The sequence below is a fragment of the Heteronotia binoei genome, chromosome 4, assembly GCF_032191835.1.
Source record: "Heteronotia binoei isolate CCM8104 ecotype False Entrance Well chromosome 4, APGP_CSIRO_Hbin_v1, whole genome shotgun sequence".
NCBI classification, from domain to species: domain Eukaryota; kingdom Metazoa; phylum Chordata; class Lepidosauria; order Squamata; family Gekkonidae; genus Heteronotia; species Heteronotia binoei.
Genome location: NC_083226.1, coordinates 38626203 through 38651973, shown reverse-complemented (window position 1 = coordinate 38651973; position 25771 = coordinate 38626203).

Genomic DNA, 25771 nt, shown 5'->3' with positions numbered 1-25771 from the left:
ATTAAAAATTTAAAGTTTACCACCCATCGGCCCTTTAGTTGATGACATCCCTGATTAAATTCAAACACATTTGCATACCACTACAATGCATTTACTTGATTTTCCCCCCTCAGCAGGACTCAAAGCAGTTTACAAATAATAATAATACACACAAGCAGAGATCACAATGAAGATAGAAAACAGTTCTTTTACATGCACCTATCTCCTGGCCAAAGGGTCCTAGCCATTTCACTGCATGAGGATTGTTAGACGTTCACCAGTATAATGTAGCATCCCTAAGCCTCTTACAGAGCAGGTGCCCCCCTCACAGCCTGTGGAAGTCCGTTCCATAAAACCCAGAGTGGAAGATATAGGCTCAAAAAGGGTTGCCAAACTCCAAGGGGGTGGCTGGCAATCTCCTGCTATTATAACTGATATCCAGGCAACAGAGATCAGTCCACCTTGAGAAAATAGCCATTTTGGAAAGTGGACGCTATGACATCACACCTCACTGAAGTCCCTCCCTTCTTCAAACCCTGCATTCCTCAGGTTCCATCCCCAAAATGTTCAGGTGTTAAATGCTTTACCACTAGGGGAGTTCTCAAGCAGATTCCCAGGGATTCCCTTCTCTGAATGATTTTGTGACTGAATCAGGGAATCTGAATACTATTTGGCTGCTTTTCTGGATTGTATTGTTCTGCATCTTTGAATTACTGAATTTGCCTGCTTATGACCCATTGGTCTGTGAACATGAAGTATAGAAAAATATCTAGGTCTTTCCTAGCCAGAGTTGGCAACCCTAGGGTTAAAGCGGTGACAGTCCTAATTGCCCTACAAAATGGAACTGACAAAACTCCAACCAAGTCACCTTTCTGAGTTGTGAAAAGACTTTCATGCAACAAAATGCCTTTCACTAGCTTACGAACTACCACCACCATAAAGAGGATGCCACCACTAAAAAGCCCTTACTTGGCAGGCATCTGCCTAACCTTAAAGACATTTACTTTTTTTAACAGGCCAGAAGAAAGACCACCTATAATTTTCCCCCCATCCCTTAAATAACAACATACCCAAATAGCATTAGAAATACCCAAATAGCATCAAAAATACCCAAATAGCATCAGTACACTTAACTAGCAGATCTGTCAGTTAACATTATCTCTCAACAATTCAGTTTCACCTTCATCATCCATCAAGCCCTAGTAAGAAGTAGCACAAGAAGGATCCTTCCATGTGTGTCACCACTAGATCAGGGATCTTGAACTCTTCTTATTGAGAGCTATTTTAAGTACTGAAAAATCTCCCAATCTACTCTCCTGCGGCATGTTTACCATCTTTTGTTCTGTTGTTGAAACCAGGAATGAAGCTAAGCAGTACAAAGAAATATCACACAAAGGAAAATCTTTTTGGACAAGCTTAAAGTAGATCACTTTGCTGTCTTTTCCTGAGTCTTCTATGGGATGCACAAACTATGATGCAGCAGCTACAGTTGCCAACCCCCAGGTGGGACAACTGATCTAAAGGCTACAGAGATCAATCCCCCTGGAGAAAATGGCTGCTTTGGAGGGTGGACTCCATGGTATCATACCCCACTGAAGTCTTTCTGTTCCCCAAATCCTGCCCTCCCCAGGGTCCACCCTCAAATTCCCAGAAATTTCCCAGCCTAGAGTTGGCAACACTAACAGTTGTTGATGAGCTACTGGTAGCTTGCTTGCTATCTGATGGAGACTTCTGCTCTCGACTACCTCTGTGTATTCTCCCACAGATGTACAACATGGCTTTTAGAAGGCAAAACCAAGGCCTACAGATATAAAAATGGGTTTTAAGCCTACCGATGGATGTTGCCTTCAAGCTTTTTCACCTTGAGTTCATCTTCTTCGGACTGCCTCTTTCTGGCTTCTTCTTCTGCAGGCGACCCAGCAGGTATTCCCTGCAACAGCCATTTTTCACGAAGAGCTTTCGACTGCGTGGAAGATGAAAGGAAAAAGACAGAGGGAAAAGCTCCCTTAGTGAGACATTCAGTGACTTCTGCTCTTAAATATTTCATAGCCCTCTTGGAGTTGCTGATTAGCACTTTCAGCACTACACATACTGAACTGCCTGGATTGGTCCCTCAAGGATGGATCCAGATCACCATTCAATCAGGGTGTCACCTCCACAGTTTGCAATGTCAATGACTCATTGATTTGTTAACCAAAAGTAATTTTCACTCTGCTTGCTAACAATTAGACTGATGTATAGAATCAACCACAAGATGATTAAATTCTAATTCAGATATAGATCTTTTTTTTTTCTGGCAGCAGAATATATTTATACAATGCTTTGCATATTCAATACCATAATAAGGCAATGTATTAAGAAGTCTGGTATTTAGGATGACCAGATGCAAAGAAAGGAATAGAACAACAGATATTGAGTACTAGAGCCCAAAATCTAAAAACAAGGAATAAATTGACACACGGACATCTTACTGTTTGATGCTTTAAGTGACATTCTTGTAAATACATGCGCAGTGACCATCAAAGTAAAGGATAAAAATGAACAGCGCAACAGAGTTAATGCACAATATCAAACATTAATAATCACTGATTCTGCCAGACTTTATGGAACCCTCCCATCTACTCCCTTTAATATCTTCTACATAGGGTGAAAATGTTTTGTTTAAACAGGTATGTGTATATACGATGGCAGTGAAGCACACATTCTAAATTTGTTTTAGCAGGAAGTTACAACATGAGGAAATACAAAAATTCTTCCTGAAAATTCTTCCTCTCGCTCAGCACCCGTCTCATTCGGCATACTATTTCACATGGTGGTCACCTCATTGCCCTGGAGGGCCAAACAAATAGGACACAGAGACCAAGGCCCTCCTCTGTTGCTGCCTCCCAGCACTGGTGTTTGGAGGTTTACAGCCACTGTATATCAAGGTTCCCTTCAGTGACTATGATTAGTAGCTCTTGATAGGCCTCTTCTTCATGATTCTTACTCCCGTTTAAAGCCATCTATGATTCCAGCCCTCACTACCTCCATTCGCAACGAATCCCACAGGTGAGTAAAGAAGTATTTTGTTTTGTCTGTCCTGAACCTAGTATTCAACAATTCAAAAACTTTCCCTATCTCCCTTTCCCCACACCATGCATAGTTTTTATAAACCTCTATCATGTTTCCCAGATTCTTTAGCCTTTCTTCATAGGAAAAGTACTCAAACCCTCTAATAATCTTGGATGTCCTTCTTAAGTTTTACTTAAACCTTTGTTGAACTGTTTGCATTATAACTTTTTAATTTTAAAATGGTTTATAACTCCAATTTTCTATACCATCTCAAGTACTCCTAGGAACCAAAATATAACACCGATTTTTCATAAAGAAATAAACCTTTTCCTTTCAGCTCCTCTCCATATTTTCAGCATGGGCATATTTCAGAAAGACAGAATTATTACCCATTCTTCCTTTGTTCCACTGGGGCATTCTTTCAGAATGTATCAGTTAACTTTAACATCAGCATGAAAAAGAGGAAGTAGTACAGAGGAAAAAAATGAATCCGATTAGACCAGAAAGCTTTCATTCACTCATGAATCAGTTCAATAGAAGACCCCAACACACACAGTAGGAATGACGTCTCCTGTATACACCAACAAAGAGTGTTGAAGATCATGCATTTTCTGCTTGGCATATGGCCTTTCTTATAACTAAGTAAGAAGATACCACCCAACTGGTCTTGGGCCGTAACTTGTCATGGGTCTTTCACTTACAACATTCTAGCCAGAACAAAGTTTGAGTCCAGTGGCACCTCTGTTGATCTTATGGTTTATGGTTTATTAGACTTATCTCACCCTCCCTGCAGAAGCAGGCTCAGGGCAGAATAAAAGATTAAAAATGCCACTGAACTCAAACTTTGCTCTGCTGCTTCAGACCAACACAGCTACCCACCTGAAACACTGTAGCCAGTAGATTTAATTACACCAAGGCTTGGAATAATTACATTTTTAAGGGATTTACCAAGATTATTTTCACTGGTTTAAGTGTTGTTATTAAATGTTATTATTGAATATTAGTGATGGTGGTAGTCCGTTTTGTAGGGGCAGGGATCCATGAGGTCCTGCAGTACTACTGAAACTTTATCCAAGGCTAACTTCATAGCCAAACTGGATATTCTGCATATTTTGACGTTATCACAAGATTCTGTTTAATGAGAAATTTAAAGTAAATCTTTAGGCTCCTCTTCAAGCAAAACATCTGAAGGGGAGCCAAAACAGCTTCAGTCAATCCCAGCAGTGTTTTTAGGAGGGTTTTGTGCATGTCAACCAAGCATTAAGGAAATGGCAACCTTTCCACAGAAAACCCTTAAGGCCTCTCTACACAAGACTTTTTGACCCCAAAACACATGGTGTGTGTGTGTGTGTGTGTGAAAGAGACAGAGAGAGAGAACACACCTTCTCCTGAGATTGTATTTCCATTGCAAGGAGTATACCGCACTTAACCTGCAATAGTCTGCACCAACGGAACATGATCCTTCCTCCAAACAATATCCATGGAAATTGTCACATAAAGTCATCAGCTCCTGCTGGATATTTCCCAAGGCAACATTTGTGCTAGGTGTCATAATAGACACACATAAATGGGTGAAAACTACAGTATCCCTGCCACTGAAGTTCTTCAGTCAAACTCAGTATAAAGGGATAGGCTTAGGGTTGACAAAGTGACACATGAAGCTGCCTTCTACTGAATCAGACCCTTGTTCCATCAAACTCAGTACTGCCTACTCAGACTGGCAGCAGCTCTCCAGGATCTCAGGCACAGCTCTTTCACATCATTTGCTGGTTCTTCCACCCTCCACTATTTGTGCCATAGGGTTTTGTTTGGGGGAGGGTACCATCTTTTGGGCTGGTTTCCAGCCAGTCTTACTCACCAGCTGCTGTTGTTTACAGAGTATGTAGCAGAACCAGTGCTGAGAGGCTAAGTGACTCTTTTCCCTTGACAAAGCAAGGAACCAATGAGCACATTCTAGTAATGATAATTCTCCTGGCATTAGAAAGTGACTGTGTGACCCAAACAGCCAAGAAGAAGCAGTTAGTTCCACTGATGGCAGACTGAAGCTCAGGACTCTGGCTTAGACTTGCTGTTATGTATGCTTCAAGGTACAGTGCAGCATGTGGGTGTTTTCTGTTACAGAGTAAACGGCATTGATGCTTTGAAGCCAAGGGCACACAGCAGAATAAGGAGAACTAAACATAGTCTCCTTCTTCGTTCCCCGCCAGCCACCAAGACAGTAAAATGTCAGGCCTACTCAAAGCACCTTGTTGGGAACAATTCCTATAAACCTTCTGCAAAATAGTAAAATTTCCCTCCCCTCTGGCTCGTTAAAAAAGGATGGCACCAGTGGAGACTAGCAGTAGGTCTGCATCTAACATCAAGGGAAATTATACCAAGATTCTATATCATGTCTTAAAACATCTTCCTTCTTCCTAGATTACTTTTTAAATGACATCCATTGAGTTCTTGAGAACTCAAAAGCTTGCACACGGTTACCTGCCATCAGACTCGTCCCGATAAAAGGTATTACATGGATTTAAGGCTCCCCCACCCAATGGGAGGGAAGGTAACATGGTATAGCCTGACCTCCTCAGATCTTGGCAGCTAAGCAGGGTGAGTATTTGGAAGGGAGACCACCAAGCAAGACTTTTTAGAGGAAGGCAGTGGCAAACCACCTCTGCTTCTCACATGCCTTGAAAGCCCCTTGCTGAGGTTGCAATAAATCGGCTGTGATTGAATGGCACTTCACGCACACAAAGCCTCTCCCCATCAGCTCATAACAGATATCAAAATGAGAGAGTGGTCTGAGAGGAAGGGGTTTGATTTGCTAGGCATCAGGCAACTTTCTGGGACAAGCCAAACTTGTACAACAGATGGGCTTCACTTGAGCCAAAAGGAACCAGGCTGTTGGTGGTTGATATCAAAAAGGTGGCACTGCAGCTTTTAAACTAATGGAGGGGGGAGCCAGTGGGAGCTGGGTAGACTCTGGTTTGGGATTGGCATGAATCAGCCAATGAACTAAAGTTAGTCACCAATTTTGGCTGTTTCATGGTTCATGAAGCAGTGTTTGTGAACTGAAGAACCACCACAAACTTTCATGGATTTTGATGCAGTTTGTGAAGAGCAGAAAGCAGGGGGTTGTAACCTTTTGCTTTCTGTCTTCACAAAAGGAGGAGCTCCCTGCTTTCCAGTTTGAAGCAGGGAAATTTCTCCAGCCCCGAAAAGTTAGGGGAGCAGAAAACAGGAGTTTAATTGGCTCCCAGCCATTTCACCCCCCCTTCTCATCACTGTCAGTTTTTCACAGAGAGCAGAAAGCAGTGGTTTAAATGGCTCCCAGCAATTTAAACCCTTGCTTTCTGCTCCCTAAGAACATCCACAGGGAGCAGAAAGCAGGGGGTTATTTAAGCCAAACAACTGAGCAGCAGTGAGCAGAAAGCAGGGGGTGAAATGGCTCAAAGCCTCCCATCAGTGTCACCTCCTCCCGGTGCAAAAAACATGCTTCTTGCTGTTTGCACTGGGAGGAGGACCCCGCCCCCCCGCACAGTGAAGCAGCAGAGAATACTGCTTTGTGATTGGGCTGGGCACCACCTCCTTCAAATGCAAACAGTATGAAATATATGAGGAACACCCATCCAATGTGAAACAACAAATGCTGGTGCTTTAAGCCTTGGTTCACTGCTGCCTCCTCCAAGTCCAAAACATTGTGGTTTGTGCTGACTGGGGTTGGTATGTTGCCAGTTATTCAGATGGTCCACTATTTTCACTGACTGTTTAGGAAAAACTGGGGGGAAACCCCACAGATATTTAAATGTCTGGTATTTTTTTTCAGCTCCCTCCCGGACAGTCAGTGAAAAACCCTGGGCTGCCTGATTCAATAGCTGACACTTGGCATGCTTAACCTGGGGGGATATCAAAACATGGTTATATCCATATTGATATGGAGAGCAAACTGGTGAGCTTATCATCTCTTCTCTTTCTAATGAATGAACAGAACCAGTATAGGATTTATGAACCAATGCTCTTAGAATATTTTTTTTTACTTGAAGTAAAATCAAGGTGTTCAGTTCATGTGAAAAAATTAACCCAAGGTATGCTGATGCCAGCTTTGGCTATGCTCCAGAAAGGTTGAGAACAACTCGCTTTTGAAGGAAAATCCATTAACAGTACCTTTCAAAACAAACTCAGACTTTCTAAATCCATTGTAGTCAATGGCCTTGGAAGAATGTAACTATGTCTGGACTTCCATATGACAGGTCCCCCTGCAGTTTCCCTGCCCCAGATAATATTTTACAGGAAAATCTCACCCAGTAAGTCTTCTATGGCACTTACACTTTTAAAAGTTCTCTCCTGTGATGAATTCAAGATGTAGCCTTGGGAAAGGTAACATTAGCCTTCAATGGTTCCATTTTCAGTACCTCAGCTTGGAATTTAGGAGCAAGAGAGCTGCATGAATTCATAGCAAAAATAAGAGGAAAATACCTAAAGGTGCTATAGAAGACTGGTGTTATTTATAAAAATTGACCTGATTCATTCCAAGTTTTCCAGCTAATTTTCATGGATTTTAAAAAAATTGCAGCTCTTTCCAAAGAAAGATCTCTCTGCTCACCCAGTTTTTGTCTCAGCCACGTTCTAAAAATAAAACCAGCTGCCAGTAAAAAAAAACACACAAACTTTTGGATATTTTCCTTTTACTCCTCCTATATTCCAAATTTGCCATATGGGAAAATAGCCTTAAGAATGAAGTAGTGATGCCCCAGAGGGAGAAAACTTATCAATAGGCCCTAAACTCAGCTAGATTTAAATTCAAAATTGGCAATACCTTATGCAAGCTCTGTTCATCTCCATGACTCCCATGCAAGAGAAAATGCCCAGTGGCTTGAGCTGTTATGTACTCAGTGAGACTTTTTCATGGGTTCAGGTGTACAAGTTTTGGCTGTATTCAAACACAGTTACAAGATGTGAGCTCCATCAGGTATGAATATTATAAAATAGCTTAAGTAATAACAGAACATTACATACAAGGCTAGTCCTATTCATCCTGGCCTGTTTTAGCGCACAAATGTAGTGTGATTATGATGATGGCTTTTTAAACTAGCCTAATTAATTTGTTCATTAAATACACACATATTTATTGCCACCTGGCCATTAAGATGAAGACAGCCTCTGTGCTACACAATGCACAGTTTAAAAAATAAACAGAACATTATGAATATAGCTGACATTTGCTGTCTCCATCTTCTAAGGATTTATCAATGCCAAACCAAACCCAACTGCTCATTACCCAAGGAGTTTTGCTTGGGTTTTCGTTATGCTGAGAGATTCAGACCAGGCTAAGATGGACTGCACAAATCTCTATAGTAACAATCCATATCTATGAATGCACACATCAGTATAGTCAGTTCTCAGCATGGCCCTAACTGTGGATTCTTTAACCTGGAGCCTGCGGCTGTGAACATGGATCTTTCTACAAACCTGAAAAAGACCAAGGTTTGAAAAAAAAATCTGAAATTTATAAAGAAACAAACAAATGGGGGGACTAACCCCACGAATAATAAAATCAGTGTTGTAGCATTCAGAAACAAACACCCTCCCAGTGGCCATTCTGGGTTTTTAGGCAACTATAGTAGTATTAGTAGAAAAGAGCAAGAGTCTAGAACAGGGGTAGGGAACAGTGGCTCTCCATATGTAGGGAACAGTGGCTCTCCAGCCATTGGCCATGCTGACTGGGGCTGATGGGAGTTGTAGGCAAAAAACATCTGGAGAGTCACTGTTCCCTACCCTTGATCTAGAAGCAGTAAATATCTGAAGAAGTGAGCAGTGACTCACAAAAGCTCATACTCTGCCACAAATTTTGTTAGTCTTTAAGGTGCTACTGCACTTTTTATCTTTTCAAATGCTACAGTGTAACACAGCTACTCTTGATCTATAACAGTATTGCCAGCCTTCATGCCCTGCTTTTGGTTCAAAAAAGGCAAGGGGAGGGTGCAAGTTTTGTTCTGGACCTATTTTGGCTTTTGAGAGAGGACTCATCTGGACAATTTGCTACCACACAGCTTGCATGACTCATCCAGACCTAGCTGGTCGCTGCCATTCAGCCATTCAATAAAAAGCTAGGGAAGGTTAGTGGTTAGAATGTTGGACTATTATCTGGGAGACTCAGTTTTTGAATCCCCATGCTGCCATGGAAACTTACTGGGTGATTCTGGCCCAATCACACACTCTAAACCTAATCTTCCTCACAGGGTTGTTGTGAGAATAAAATGGAGGACAGAAGAATGATGTCAGCTTTTTGTTCCCACTGGAAGAAAAGGCAGGGTACAAATGAAGTGAATAAATAATAAATATAGCTGAAGATGGGGCAGCAGAAAAAATGTAGGTGGGTAGGAAGGAAGGAGAGAAGGAAGCAGGGAAAGGTGAGGATATGGGGACTGCCAGGAGGAAAAAAAGAGTTAATAATGGGGAAGAGGATACAGGGGAAAGCAAGGTCCCACTTGCAATCCTTGCAGGTTCCCCACCACTTAACTGGGAGTGGCAGCTGGCAAAGTGCGCAACTCAGACAAAGTTTTCCTTGGAAGAGGCTGCCAGGGGGAGGAAAGGAAGAGCAAGTAAAGGTAGGCTGGCTCATCCTTCTGACTCCCCCATTTGTAGCTTTTCTAATTTTGAGGATAAGCAAGTGGTTAATTTTCTGCTAATTATATTCATTGTTTAAAAATACAAATCTGGGCCATTTGCCTTCTTTTAAAAGCGTATTTTAGGTCAGCGGGAGGAGGAAACTGCTGAACACCTCAAGCTATTTTGGGGATGTGCATTTTGCCCATTCCTCATTTATTCCGGGCTCTGTATCATAGCTAGTGGCAGGAAGTGTTGGTGATGAATCACTGATGTAAAGTGGAGTTCTCTGAAATAAACAGCTACAGAACGGTGATGCTCCACTGAAATCAGAGGCACTGATTAAAACACTAGTTTATTAGGGAGTAGAATTCCGCATTCCCACCATGTCTTCATAAAATGCAAACAAACCATGAGAGTTGTTATGGGACACACATATACACTCACTACACCACCTGTTCTCCTTAGCCCCTCGGGGTTTGGCTTCACTTTCATTTAATACAGGCTAACCGACAGGGCTTTTTTTGAGTAGGAATGTATAGGAACACAGTTCCGGCTGGCTTGGCGTCAAGGGTGTGTGGCCTAATATGCAAATGAGTTCCTGTTGAGCTTTTTTTTACAAAAAATAGCCTTGCTAACCAATACCCTCAAATTAATCACTCTCCCCTCACAATTCACAACTCCCTGTTCGTTTGCAAGCTGCCTTGCATGCCAGAAACAACCAGAAATTATAAACTATAAATAACCAAATAGTAAAAAATTATTTATAGCCCACATTTCAGATCCAACAATTGCTCCAGAATCATCACAAGCACTTAAAACCATTATTCACTGTTTTCAATTGAAAACCATAAAACAAGTAAGAGCAAAATAAAGATAAACCCCTAAAACATTCAAAGCAGCATCCCAGTCCTCCACAGATGGCCTGACAAAATCAAGTAATTTAAAAAAAAACAAGTTAATCTCCTGACAAATCCTGGTGGACTCCCCTGGGTGGGAGTCCCATAATAAGGGTGTGAATGCTAAAAGGTCCCTGCTTGCCACAGCCATTTTTATAACCCTGTTTTTATTTGAGATAGTCAAAACAGTAGGGCTTCATTTTGAAGACAAAAATACCACAGGAGCCTCATGTTGTAGATCTAATAAACAGCTGGAATCTTTTTTTTTTTACAGTTGTGAATTCTGGTGGAAGATCTCGTGAATTCTGGTGAAGCCTACTATGGCAGATTATTCCTTTTTTAAAAATGTCCTCCAGAAATTCATGCCTGAGAGCCAGTTTAGTGTAGTGGTTAAGTGCACAGACTCTTATCTGGGAGAACTGGATTTGATTCCCCACTCCTCCACTTGCTGCTGGAAAGGTCTTGGGTCAGTCATAGCTCTCATAGGAGTTGCCCTTGAAAGGGCAGCTGCTGTAAGAACTCTCTCTCAGCCCCATGTACCTCACAGGGTGTCTGTTGTGAGGAGGGGGGAAGGTAAAGGAGATTGTGACCGCTCTGAGACTCTGAGGGCGTTTTCGCACTGACCTTCAAGTAGCGCGACCACCCTCTTCACACCGGAGGATCTGCCCGGATTTCGCACAAGAAGCGCCGGCGCACCCAAAAGAGCCGGCTACTTCCGTCGCGAAACCCGCTCAAACGGAAACCCCCAACAAATAATGCACTTTCAGTCCACTTTGCAACTGGATTTTACTGTGACATGGCAAAATCCACTTGGAAACAGTTGCATCTAAAATGGTTTGCATCTGCATTATTTAGTATGTGTGAAAGCACCTCTGCAGTTCAGAAAAGCAGTTAATTAAAGTGACTGAACAGCTGAAGAAAACTTAACAGCTGAGTATTGAATCTGGAAGGGCCTTGCAGACTCACACTCAGGCCAGGGTGACAACATTTCCTTTCTGTCAGTCCAGAACTAGCTCTAAGCAAACCTACATGCTGTTGCCAGATTTCCAGCTAGGAATCTTTGGCTAGAGCTGCTGAAATTGGCTTGGAAGCCTAAAGAGGAGGGGAGAGAAAGCTCTGACTATATAGTCTCCTTTCGCACTTCGTTCTCTTTTACACCAGTCAAATTAGGAATGGCCATGAATATCTGAAACCAAAGTGCAACTGAACGGCTGTGCATTTGTGTGGGGAATGCAAAACTTTTTGTACCACTTTTGGACTCCCCTAACTTTTCATACATGTACAAGGATGCTTGGCAAATCACATGCTCACAACTGAGAGATTTGGTGGCAGGAAATGCATTCTTGGAAAACAGAAAAGTGATATCTGGCAGCTATAGGAATCACTAGAAACACTATGGGTGTTTTCGCACTCACCTTCAGCCGGCGCCGCGACCCTCTTGACGACGGAGGATCTGTGCTGATTTCCCACACGAAGCGCTGGAGCAACCAGAAGAGCCGCCAATTTCCGGCGCGAAGCCCGCTCAAACGCAAATCGCCAGGAAGCAGGAAAACGCTTGAGCGGGCTTCGCGCCGGAAATTGGCGGCTCTTCTGGTTGCTCCAGCGCTTCGTGTGGGAAATCAGCACAGATCCTCCGTCGTCAAGAGGGTCGCGGCGCCGGCTGAAGGTGAGTGCGAAAACACCCTATATTTTTACCTTAGAGATTCTTGGGATTCCTATATAGTCAGAGCTGTAGGAATCACTAGAAACTCTATGATAACACTATAGAGTTTCCAGTGATTTCTAGAGCTATCCTACATCATTTCTGGGTTTTCTCTAGAAGTAACACAGTGGTACAAAGAACACCAATGTTTTTTAAAAATTCTCCTGCCACCACTTCGAACAGTGGTGGGCAAGGACATCTGCCAATGTGAAGCCTCCTGCCATAGTCTGAGGTCTGGCTGACCTACTGGTAACTCTGGGCCCTGAGGTTGTTGAAGTTAGGGAATTTTATACTCAGGACATGGTCTCCAGGGTCCTCCCCCACAGTGGTTATGTATACTTCAAATGTGAATCTTCAGCCTCATCTGCAGCCCTTGTTTCTACCCTTGTTCATACGGCTCCTCCATGTCCTGACTGAATGAACAGGGAGGGAAAGTGGGCATGACTATGCTGGCCCTGCCCCTATATTATTCCTGCCAGATTGTGAAAATGGTGCCTTCACATGGAGGAAGTGCCTGTGCATTCAGTACCTTCCCCTCATTGGCAGCATTCAGAAAGCAGTGTTCCCGATCACCAGGACCGAATCTACATGCTTTTTTTTTTTTGGGGGGGGGGGTGCAAAATTAAAAAATGGCACCCTCTTATGGGCCATTCTATCTTATGGTCCCATAGAATACAATGGACTCCATACCCAATTTGGTGCCCCCCCCCTCTGTCAGTGCCCAGGGCAAGCACACTCCTCTTCCCTCCCTAGATCTGGCCCTGCCGATCATGAGGAGGTAATGTATGCACACCTTGAAGACAATCTGATCATCAACACCCAGAAGAGTCATGTGTCATCTGCTCCTGTTGAGGTAGGGTTGCCAATCCCCAGGTGGGGGCAGGGGATCCCCTGGTTTGGAGGCCCTCCCCCCACTTCAGGGTCATCAGAAAGCGGGGGGAGGGGAGGGAAATGTCTGCTGGGAATGCTATTATTCCCTATGGAGATTTATTCCCATAGAAAATCATGGAGAATTGATCTGCGGGTATCTGGGGCTCTGGGGGGAGGCTGTTATTTGGGGTAGAGGCACCAAATTTTCAGTATAGCATCTAGTGCCTCTCCACAAAATACCCCCCAAGTTTCAAAAAGATTGGACCAGGGGGTCCAATTCTATGAGCCCCAAAAGAAGGTGCCCCTATCCTTCATTATTTCCTATGGAAGGAATTGAAAAGGTGTGCCATCCCTTTAAATGTGATGGCCAGAACTCCCTTTGGAGTTCAATTATGCTTGTCACAGTCTTGATCTTGGCTCCACCTCTAATGTCTCCTGGCTCCACCCCCAAAGTCTCCTGGCTCCACCTCCAAAGTCCCCAGATATTTCTTGAATTGGACTTGGCAACCCTATGTTGAGGTCATGATTGGGGTCCTGGGATATTGCCCCAAAGTCCAGCCCCGAAAACAAGACACTCTGCCCAGCTTACAGGGACTAACTTTGTGGTAAGTCTGCAGCTGAACAGCCAGCTATTCCCCCTCTTCTTCTTTTCTCAAACAGTGATGCCAATTGACAAGTCCACAACAGAATGGGAATCAGCTATCAGCATGCACTCACTCATCCCATTCCTGTTTTATAACCTTGTGTTCCTATTGTCCTTCTATTTCTAGCTTTTGTGTTGAAATATCTCTTAAATGCTCTCCTGAGAGATCCTCTGTGGGACCTCGCTTGGCCTTTGGAAGCTGTAGCATCCTACTATGGTTGCCAGCAGTCCTGGCCGAGGACCTGTTTACCTTAGGGACCGCCTCTCTCCATATGTTCCCCAGAGAGCACTGCGATCCAGCTCACAAAACCTTCTGGAAGTACCTGGGCCAAAGGAGGCCAAACTAAAAATAACCAGAGAACAGGCCTTCTCTATAAAAGCACCCCAATGGTGGAACCAGCTGCCGGAAGAGGTGCGGGCCCTATGGGACATTAGCCAATTCCGTAGGGCGTGCAAAACCGCCCTCTTCCGGCTAGCCTTCCAAGATGGAACCTGAAATGAACACCATGCCATCACTAACATCAATAATCGAGATAGCAATAAGTTGAGATTATTGTAGATTGATTTTAGACTTTTATATTATGTAAATTTAATGGTAAATTTTAAATGGTATAGAAATGTATAATTGTTTTATTGTTTAACATGGCTTCTGCCACACTCTGTAAGCCGCCCAGAGCCTGCCTCAGCGGGGAGGGCGGGGTATAAATAAAATTTTATTATTATTATTATTATTATTATGAAATATATCCTGTCATTTCACAATAAATGTGTGAAAAATGTCGTCACCTGGATGGCCCAGGCTCACTTGATCTCATTGGTTCTCAGAAGCTAGGCGGGGTCAGCCCTGGTTAATACTTGGATAGGAGACAAGACCACCAAAGATGTCCAGGGTTGCTATGCAGAGGCAAACAATGGAAAACTACCTCTGAACATCTCTTCCTTGAAAACCCTAGGACCTACAGGGTTATCATACGTTGGCTGTGACTAGATGGCACTTTCCACCATCAGTCTCTGAAAATAACATCTAAGAACTTTTCCCCCTCTAGGTAGTTGGCAACTCTTCTTAAAGCCACAATTACACCATGTAGGAATCTGATGTTAGCGAAAATAGCTGGTAACAGACAAACTTATAGCCTATATGTCATTTTTATCACCATCACAACACTGTAAAATTTGGCAAATGTCTCAGGGTCCCTTGAAGGCAGTTTGGGAAATACACTGCATTCTAATATTTTCCTTGAATAGCACTTCTAGCACAATTTTAAACATTGACAAAGCCAATCAGGTACCTCTTCGATTGATGAAGGTCTGCTACCAGCTGCCCCCTTTGTAGCTAGCGAGGCAAAGTGAATCAAACAAACAAAACAAGCAAGTGTGCGATGAATTCAGCCAAAGACTGATGGGAATTATTTCAGAGCAGCAGGCAATCCAGCACACAAACATTTGGCTGTTATTCTTTTCCCCCACCCCAGTCTACATACCACTGCTGAATAGCTTGCATGATTTATCCCGATTCCCCCAAACATTCAAAACCCTCAATCAAATGTATTGCATCTAGCATAACATATATAAATCCTAGCATCCCAGAGTAAAATTAACTGCTAAAATACAATTACAGTGTAAGGATAAACATTCCTAATTCAACCCAGCTATTATAGCCGTAGGACCCTCGAAAGCAGAGCTTGCCACACTGAGTCAATTATAATGCAGCTATACATTTTATACAAATTCTCAGCTTTTTAAATGCCAGCGCAACAGGTTGGCCCATAATAATGTCATGCTGCTGCAGATCCCTTTTGGGAATTTATGTGTTGATTGTCCACAAACATTTCCCCCCAAATAATCAAGCATTGTATACACCAGTCAGACTGTGTTCCAGGGAATCCTTGGCTTCCTCAAAAGTTTCTGGTAGTGATTCTTCAGCGAGGTAATCAGTAATGGCAGGCAAGCCTTCTCAAAAGACAGCCTGCATACCAGTAACTGTCTTTCCCTGTAATGGGCAGCCACAGAGAGCATCAGATTTCTAGGCTGTACTTTCAGATCATGTGTGGGGCAATACTTCACGTAACTTACTAGACATGGCAGCATCACCATGTTTAACACGGGGACACCGCCATTTTAAAACTGGGGCTGTCTTCTTTCAAATACACCTCAGGGGCCCAGTTCTGAAAGGGTACATGATGGTGGCCTGGCTAGCTGGAGATCAGGAATGGGGACAACCCCCCCCCCCCAAAAAAAAGTAGTTTGGTTTGTTCATGGCTTCCCAAGTTTGGTGATGATTCCATTTATAGGGTCTGAGTTATATCCCCCCGAAGAAGGTACTCCCAGGAAAGTGCTTTCTGGGGAAATGACTGCCTGATTGGGCATAGGCTAAAAGGGGCAGGGAGGTAGGGGACAGCCTGCCTAATCTCTGAGAGGAGGAGCATGGCAGTTTCTGAGGCCCTGCTTCCCACAGCCGGTGCATCCCTGGTTGGTAGGCCTGTGTAGCCCCCATGCTGTAGCTGGTCCAGCCAGATGACTTCCTCCATGCCCAGGTGGCCAATAGCCCATCCATCAGCAATGATCTACAAAAAGCCCTGCCTTTCTCCACCAATTCCCACTCAGTTTGGACCAAGATGACTGTAGGGAGTGGTCTGCAGCATTCCAAATCCCTGAGGGGAGGGGGAAGAAAAAAAGGGAAAGTGCCGTCTCACTGAGCAGCCTGAAGAATGCTGCCAAGCACCCAGTGCAATGTGTAGAGATGCTGCCATCTCTGTCCCAAGAGGGGCCTTGGAGGCTTTTTGCTTGGAGCCATTTGCCTTGCATTGCATTGAGAATGAAACAGCTGACATCATAATGCCCCTGTATAGATGCATGGGGTTGCCTCACTGTATACTCAGAGGAACTCATTGGCCACTTGTGAGACAGGATGCCAGACTAGATGGACCACTGGTCTGATCCAGCAGGGCTTTGCTTACGCTCTTATGTTTAAAATGTTTGTATTTTGGGTAAAAAAATAATATCGCTAATTGGGTTTGCCTGTGTCTGGCCTATCACACTAACATTTATGTCATAACAAATGAATTTGACACCCCTGGTCTACAGTCTCATGAAGCCCAAATGTCATTTGTCAGATCTAGAATAATAATAAAAAGATTAAAAGGTAAAGGTAGTCCCCTGTGCAAGCACCAGTCATTTCTGACTCTGGGGTGATGTCGCATCATGACATTTTCATGGCAGACTTTTTACGGGGTGGTTGCCATTGCCATTGCCTTCCCCAGTTAGCTACACTTTCCCCCCAGCAAGCTGGGTACTGAATAATAATGCAACTATCTAAGCCTTGTTCCACACACCCAGTTTTTCTCAATAGTTTCTATTGTTAGGGCCAAAGGCTTCTACTGATTGGCTGTATCTTAGACAGGAGTGGTAGAAATACTTTTTTGGCAATAGTCCATATGTCTAATCATGAAGTATTATGTAATGTCCTCTGCAGAAGATATGTAGTACTGTATGAAGTGTATGGGTTTGAGTCTGAGCCCAGGGGACAGTCAAAAGTGCTAAGAGGAACAGAAGGCTGGAGAGTCTGCCTGATTTTATACCATAGCCAGCTCTAGGGGGCCTTCCTATTTCTGTCCCCGTATGTTGTAAACTTCTGCAGGCTGTACCACATGTGTCATCTGCATCCCTCTTTGGCTATCCATGCCCCACAGCCATTTCCTCATATGCTGAAACTACTCAATCACACTAAAAATCAAGAATTCATAATCTCAACTACACCCATTCAATATGATGACAGGTTTCCTTCCACAGAGGACTGCCAGGTTCAAATTATTCAGGAGTCAGATAGAATGGAAAATTCCACCTAATAACAAATTCTTCCGTTAGCTGAATAAGGAGAAAATCTGGTATTGGCATGTATGGGGGAACTTCTTCCAATCAAAGGAGACCCATACATGCCAATCCCAGATTTTCTCCTTATGCATCTAACGGAAGAACATGGTGCCTGTGGACATTATGGTGACCACCAGTACTTCCTTTGATGCTTACCAAGCTTTTCAGAAAGTAGGCAGGGCCACTATAAGGTGGGGCTTGTTGTTGGCTACTCTCAATCCAATTTTCTACAGATGACCATAAGCAAAGTGCCCAACTACCCATGGATGAAGAAACCCTGCTCTAGCCTATTAGTGTTCATAGAACATCTGGCTTGGTTACCACCCTTTTGCTCTCTTTGGATCAGATTCCCATAACAGTGGACAGTCTGAATTGTTATCTAGCATCTTCCAGGCTAAGGATCTTCCATCCTGAACGAATGGGAGAATAACTTTAAGCAGCAGCCTTATTACTGCCATGGTAACCAGGCAAGGTGTGAAGGAGAGACATGATTTGCAATGGCTGCCTGGTGAGCATCTGCTGGGAGTCTGGAGATACAAGTCGCCCCCCCCCTCCTTTGACATTGTCTGTGTCTACCATTGGAAACACCCTGGCTGCCCTATACAGCAGTTCTCAACGGGTGATGCAGTTTGGCATTCAAATTAAAGAAAATCAGATCTGCAGCAAATCCTCCACTGAAAGGACAAAAATGTTCATGACTATAACTGTTTACGTGCACATAGATACCCCTTATCTGCTATTGCTCTGAGATCTACCAGTCCTAAAACAGACCACTGAAGTCACTGTAGAAGGACAGCACTGTTAAAAAATGCACAGAAAGCTACAAGCTTGCTTAGAAACAGCCAGACATGACAAATGGAAGGCTGCATCCAGGCATCATTGGATATCACATCACAGTCATTCTGAATTCTCTTGTCTACACAGGAAAACCTAGGTGTGAGTGAATGCTATAGTGTAACAGTACAATATCCAGTGATATGTGGATAAAGCCGTTTGCAATATAAAATGCAGACAGGCATTGGAAGTGCCAAGTTCTGTTTCCTTGCCTCAGAACGCAATCTCGTATGCCCCTGTAGTCTGTCTCACAAAAAAACCAACACAAACATTCTCTCTGGATCTCACTGCTGCCCAAGTGAAATGTATGCTGAGCCACAGAAATGCAATCATGTTATCTCCTGATAACACAGGAGTCAATAGATGTCACTGGTGAAGAACTGTGCCGATGATGATATAGAGCACATGCTTAGCCTGTAATCAATTACTCAGACTTAAGCATATTACGCCTAGTTTAAAAAAACAAAACTCAGGTGGCCAACAGAATACAAAGGAGATACAAGTGGGGGAGAAGTCTAATCCCCATGCTGGCCTGTGTTATCCTCTCTTGCTCAGTCCTTGAGCTACTGAATTGCCTGAGCCCAGCAGAGAATTCCCCATCTCAGCCTCCTGCACAGGAAAAACTGAGGAACAGGGGAGAAAAAATGGATGCCATAGGGATGCTCTATAATTTCCCTAAGCTTATAGGATATTCCTGAACTGTCACCCAGAAGTGACTTCATATCCTTCTCAAACTCCACCGTCCCCAGGAATCACTCAGCAGCTATCCTTGAGGAGCAAGAGAACAATTAACAGACTCTGCATTTATTGCCTTGTGACACTCTCACCATCATTCTCCAATTCTATCATGTTTACTGCCTTTGTTGTCTTCCCATGCAAATGCTATCCAAACCATACTTGGTGTTCTTTCAATTTGTTCATTTCAACATTTTTCCTATTGGATTCTTTCCTTGTACTACTTTGCATGCTTAACCACTGCCTACCAGCTATATGTAGTACTGCTCATTGTTCCCTATTTCATCGTCTGATGAAGTGTGCATGCACATGAAAACTTACATTCTGAATAAAACTGTGTTGGTCTTAAAGGTGATACTGGACTCCAATTTTGTTCTATTGCTTCAGACCAACACGGCTGCCCACCTGGATCTAGCTGTCCTGGCATTTGTCCGGGCAATGTTGGGAACCCCATCAACCTCCCATCAATGACTTTTCCCTACACCATGCTTGTGTCACATGAGCTGCTTCTCCCTTCCTTCCCACAAGGTTCCCATTACTGCTGTTGCTGTTGTCTCCTTATCCCCTTAGCTCCTATCTCCTTCTCCCTCTCCCCAACTCTCCTGTCATCATCACTGCTTTCTCTTTCCTTCTTAATCAAACCTTCCATTCTTTTTTTCACCCCCAAACCAGCTACCACCAATGAGCCAGCAATGTTTATTGAAGTAGCTGGCCAACTCCAAATGGGCAGTCAAGATCTTGTAACCTGTGTCATAACATCTCCCTTTTTAAAGTCAACGGTGTCTGCACAGCCATAGACACCCCTGCAACAGTTCTTTTAAACCTTTCACACACATCCTTTTGTATTTGTCCAAACCTGGATTTCCATAGGGTTGACAATCTCCATGTGGGGTGTGAAGATCTCCTGCTATTTCAAGTTGATCTCCACATGACAGAGATCCATTTCCCTGGACAAAATAGCTGCTTTGGAGTGTGGCCTCTTTGTCATTCTTGTCTGTTAAAGTCCCTTCCCTCCCCAAACCCTACACTTCCCAGACTCTACCACCAAAATCTCCAAGAATTTCTCCACCCAGAGCTGGCAATCCTATATTTGCCCTTATCTCTGGGAGCACGCCCTTGTGGATGTTTTGTTCTTCATGGGGGTACATGTGTTCTGCATTAAATATGTGACAAGAATGCAACTCTATGCATGCTGCTGTAGAGCTGGGGGTTTGTGTTCGACAAAGCGTAGTGTACAAACTGATCTCTTTTACTGATTTGGTAAAAAAATACTTACGTCCCAACTCATATCCTTAGACTTCAAGTGGCTAACCAAGCAACAGCAAACAGCATACACATAAAAATAATCTAACAGCTAACACAATACAGACACACCCAGTTCTGCCAAAACAATTAACTCTCCGTCAAACACCCTGTGAAATAAAATCTCCTTGCCTTGTTATAAGATGCCCTACAAACCTACACAATACATACAAATAAAAAAATTATAAAGGTTTCTGGAGAAGCAGCTGAGCTTAAAATCATAAAATGCCTTTCCCTGGAGACTCACCAAAGTCAGAGTTTAAACATCTTTCTGAAGTGGAATAATTCCCCCTCCCCATTTCAGTTAATTTCTAATGCTTGAGGAAAGGTGGGTAGAATGAGGCGGCTTTAATAATTGTAATGGTATTTATGGTTTTCGGCATTTTGTTTCCCCCTTTAAACCTTTGGGAAATGCAAGGTGAAAAATCCAGTCAATCTGTTTAAAAATATCACATGTGCACCCTGCAAACAGAGCAACACTTCCAATTTTAAGAAAACTCTAGCATCAGAGGATTGCCTCCTAGTAAATCTACTGAGGGGAGAAACTAGTGTTATGAAATTCTTGGAGAATGGAAAGCTGAGGAAGATGCTGCTGGGGTGGGGTGGGGGGCGTGTTTATTTAGATATGAATACCTCACTTTTCTCTCCACTGGGGATAGCAAAATCTGTCCCCAGTTTCATGTAGTGGTTAAGTGTGTGAACTCTTATCTGGGAGAACCGGGTTTGATTCCCCACTCCTCCACTTGCACCTACTGGAATGGCCTTGGGTTAGCATAGCTCTGGCAGAGGTTGTCCTTGAAAGGGCAGCTGCTGTGAGAGCCCTCTCAGCCCCACCCACCTCACAGGGTGTCTGTTGTGGGAGGAGAAGATATAGGAGATTGTAAACTGCTCTGAGTCTCTGATTCAGAGAGAAGGGCAGGGTATAAATCTGCAATTCTTCTTCTTCAAGATAGTTTACAACACTGTTCTACCCTCTTCTATCTCATCTTCACAACAACTACCTCAGGAGGTAGGTTAAGCTAAGAGAGAGTGATCAGCCCATCATCATGCATTGAGCATTTGTAGCAAAGTGGGGATTCAATCTGGATCTTCCAGATCTTCATCTGATGTTCTAACCACTACACCATGCTGCTGAAGAGCAGCACCATCTCTGTTCCATAATCCTTCAATGTGAGAAGGAGACAACTTAGCAGCTGAGTTCTCCCCCTGTCCCTAACACAATACAGAGCATGAAAATACATCCAAAGGACTGAACACTTTGCATGGAGGGAGGGCAGGGACAATGGTATCAGTCTACTTGTAAGAAGTACTGAATGCCTTTCGCTTCCAGTTACCTGAGCAGATATTTGGACATGTTCCCGATAAAGCTAGTTTGAGCCTGGGCGCATAAGTACATATAAACATTTACTTTGTTTCTGACACTTCTATCCCATGCTTCCTCAGAGCAGCCTCTGTGGGTCTCCCAGGAAACCTCCTAATCAAGCACTGACCGGGCTGAGAACTGCCCTACTTTTTAATAACAACCCGCCATCAAACCCCCCCCCCCCAACGCACACATCAGGGTTATGGAATTGGCTTTCAACAGAAGAGTGTCTAACAGAAGTATGTCTGAAGCACAGATGAGCGTCCTGGAGTCGATACAAGACACATCTGGATGAGTGAGATCCAGGCACACAAGATAAGTGTGCACATACTGATATATAACCTTATACATAATGCCTGCATATACACACCCCGAATGAAATGTTAATATGCCAAGTTATATTTAGAGCCACACACATTCTTCCTCTATCCAGTGTACATCACTGAATGCATCTTTCAATTCAATATGTACACAGATTTATATTCCAGTTAATATGTGCATGTGTGTGTATACACATGTATACGTGCACCCATACGAGCAGAGAAAAAAAAATGTAGTGGTTAAATACAATGGTAATAAGAGAGACAAAAAAGAAAGCTAAGCAACTGTGAAGCCGGAAAGGAACCATTTAAGCAATGCAGCGAACACACCCAAATCCACAGTCATCGCATTTCATGGGTGTGTGATGAATAATGCATTTGTGACTGGACCCCTCAGTCACGATCTCTATTCGGCCCCATACTTTGCAGGAACAAGGCACAGGAATGGAGAGCCGCACACAGAAAACAGGTCCAGGGAGCTGAAAGAGACAGGCTCTGCCTGGGCAGGCTGCTTCATGTCGGAGCAGGTTCTTCCCAGCTCGCCACTCTGTGATCTGCATGCCTAATAAACCCAACCACCCTGGTCAAGCCACCCTCAGCCCTTACCTTAAAATGCTGCAGTTGAAGAATCTGCTCCTCGAGCTGCTGTCTCTTTCCTTCTATTTCTGTCTGCCTTTTCCTTTTTTCCTTGGCAAAGGAGAAAACAAAAAAAGAGAGAGAGAGAGAGAGAAGAGAAATTGCCTGTCAAGGAGGTACAGACTGGAAGGATTTTTTTTTAGATACACGAGGTGAGCCCTTCTGCACAGATAAATTCATGCCAGTGTTCTCACCTGCTTCTCCGTTTGAGGCTTACGCACACCCAGCAACTGAATGGCAATAATATGTCAGCTAAGGACTAGCTACTTGTTCGGCAAGGGAGAGGAGAATTTCTCCCCCCCACCTCATCTCTGAGAGGCTCAGCTATGGGAACAGCAGAGCCCTGTCCTCGGGGGAAAAAGCCAGCACAATACCTAACAATTGAGTTAAAGGAACAAGCCCTGTCATACCACTTGTGTCTCTTACAAAGTGCAGGAGGTAGGCTATGCAAGCAAGGGGCCAGGAAGCTGCCAGCACAGGGTGAAATCCCATTAGTGATAAAAACAGCGGCAATGGCAAAATTATTTTAAAGGGCAGGGTAGTGGTTAAGAGTGTCAGAGCAGAGTCCGGGAGACCCAGGTTTGAATTCCTACTCTGCCCTAGAAGCTTGCTGTCAGTCATACACTCTTTCAGCCTAACCTACATCACAGGGTTGTTGTGAGGATAAAATGGAGAAGATGGGAATGTAAATCGCCTGAAGAGTATCCTACATTGTTTTGTTTGACAAACCTATTTTGCTGCAAAGGAGCTTCAAATCTGAGGGAAAACAGAGCATGCTCACTCTCATCCAGGGCTTATTTTGTAACAGGAACTCCTTTGCATATTAGGCCACACACCCCTGATGTAGCCAGTCCTCCAAAAGCTTACAGTAGGCCCTGTAAGAAGAGCCCTGTAAGCTCTTGGAGGATTGGCTAATCAGAGGTGTGTGGCCTAATATGCAAAGGAATTCCTGCTACAAGAAAAACCCTGCTTTCATCTATTGTAGCCAGTGCCCTTGAGTGCCCTAGTGGCTATCACAAATACAGATGTCTTATAGCAGCTAAGGACCAAATTACATGTTACACTGGCCGGAAGTCTGACCCATGGCCTCTGATGCTCTTTTAAAGAAGAATTTGGCCATTCAAGAAGTACCATCAGAGTCCAATCCTGACTGGACCCATGGCAATGCGAGTGAACGTTTCCCCCTCCAACCTGTGGGCATTCAAACATCCTAGTTTGGCTCTAAATTATTCCAATTCAGTGAGAAGATATTGATGTTTATGATGGAAGAGCTCAAAAGCAAAGTCTTTACGGTCTGATCTTATGGCTACAAAAGGATGAAGGGCAGCAGGCAGAGTGAAGGTTTTGATGCCATAGTAGAGTACAATCTTTGTAACAGGATTAGCCACAAGACCACAAAATAATGCTTAGCCAGCCAGAAAATAACTGGTAGAACAGCTGAAAAAAAGAAAGTCTTCAGGCTGCAACAGTTATCAGTTCACCTGGCTGGATATTAAGTCCAAAAAGGAAGGGAAAGGATATTTCAGGGCAAGTTTGTTTTAGCAGTACTGACTACAATGTGTCAAAATGGCACTTTCCCCCCACATTTTTGGTTCTGAGGGAACCAGGCATCTGAACACGTGTCTATGATTGCCTCCACCTAAGGTTTTTGGTCTCCCCGGCCACACTCTGCATCCTTGCCTATGTAAGCATAAATTATGACATTCTATGTTCATTAGTGACAACTGTCTCCAGGGCTGACTCTTGATTCTGGGACCCTTGGGTAAAGAGTTCCCAGGGCCCCCCTCCTCTCCTCTGTCTACCACCAGGCCCCCCTTCCCATCTATTCATTCATATGCCTGTGGATCCATCTCCCACCCACTCATTGAGCCCTTTTACCACCTGCACTCATAGTCTATCTCCTGCACTTTGTAAGAGACACAAGTGGTACGACAGGGCTTGTTCCTTTAACTCAGCCTTTACCACTCCACATGCCTGCTCCCTGACAATGCTGGGCTAAGCGTATGGTGGGATCACAGATGGCATAGTACTTTCAAGAAAGCAGGTAGGGAAAAAGTGGGTAGGCAGCAGGGGAGTCATTGGCAGTGGCCGCTGCCAGAAGCCCTAGGCCCTGAAAGTTGCCCCACCTCACAGTATGCTTATGCCCGCCCTGACCATCTCCTAGCTCCAAAGGAAAGCCCACAGGTGCTAGGGATACCAGCCTCCAGGTGGGGCCTGGAGATCTCCCACTTTTGCAACTGATCTCCAGCTGGCAGAGATCAGCTGGGAAATGGCTGCTTTGAAGGCTGCTTCATTCTGTGCTCCTGATGTGAAAAATCAAGCAAATAGTAGAGCTAGCTCAAGTATGAACACAGACATAAAATTGGCATTGTACCATACTGAGGCTCCTCCCCTCCCCAAATCCCATCCTCTCCCAGATCCACCCCCAAAGTCTCCAGGTATTTTCCAACACAGACCAGTGGCAAGCAACCCTACCCAGGTCTGGTTGAACACTCTCTCTGACTCTCTAGACCCTTTAAACGCTGCAGATCTGAAGAGAGAACCATTATGGTCTCAGAAGACTGGGGAGGGGGGAACATGCCATTCCCTACTCACACTGTATCTAGCAAGCAGAAGAACTGCTTATACAGCAGTCCTCTTGAGGTCTGCAGATTGAGATCTTATTGGAGAGTCAGGAAGACTGCCCTGTGCTCCCACAGAGTCTTGCTCTCAATAATTTTTCATATTATCTTCAACAGATGCAAGTTTTGACCACTCAAAAGAATCTGAAATGCTTCCAAATACAATGCATTTCCCCTTCAGCATCTCCTTGTGTAACATGCAGATGAGTATGGGGTTGGCTCCATGCCCTGGACTCTGCTTTCAACTTCTTGGCAGACCTCTCATTGTACTCATCTACTGTGCTATAACTGTGTGGAGGAGGAGGAGGCTTGGAAGGGAAGCAGATTATTGCAGAATCCAGTTGCCAGGTCTGTG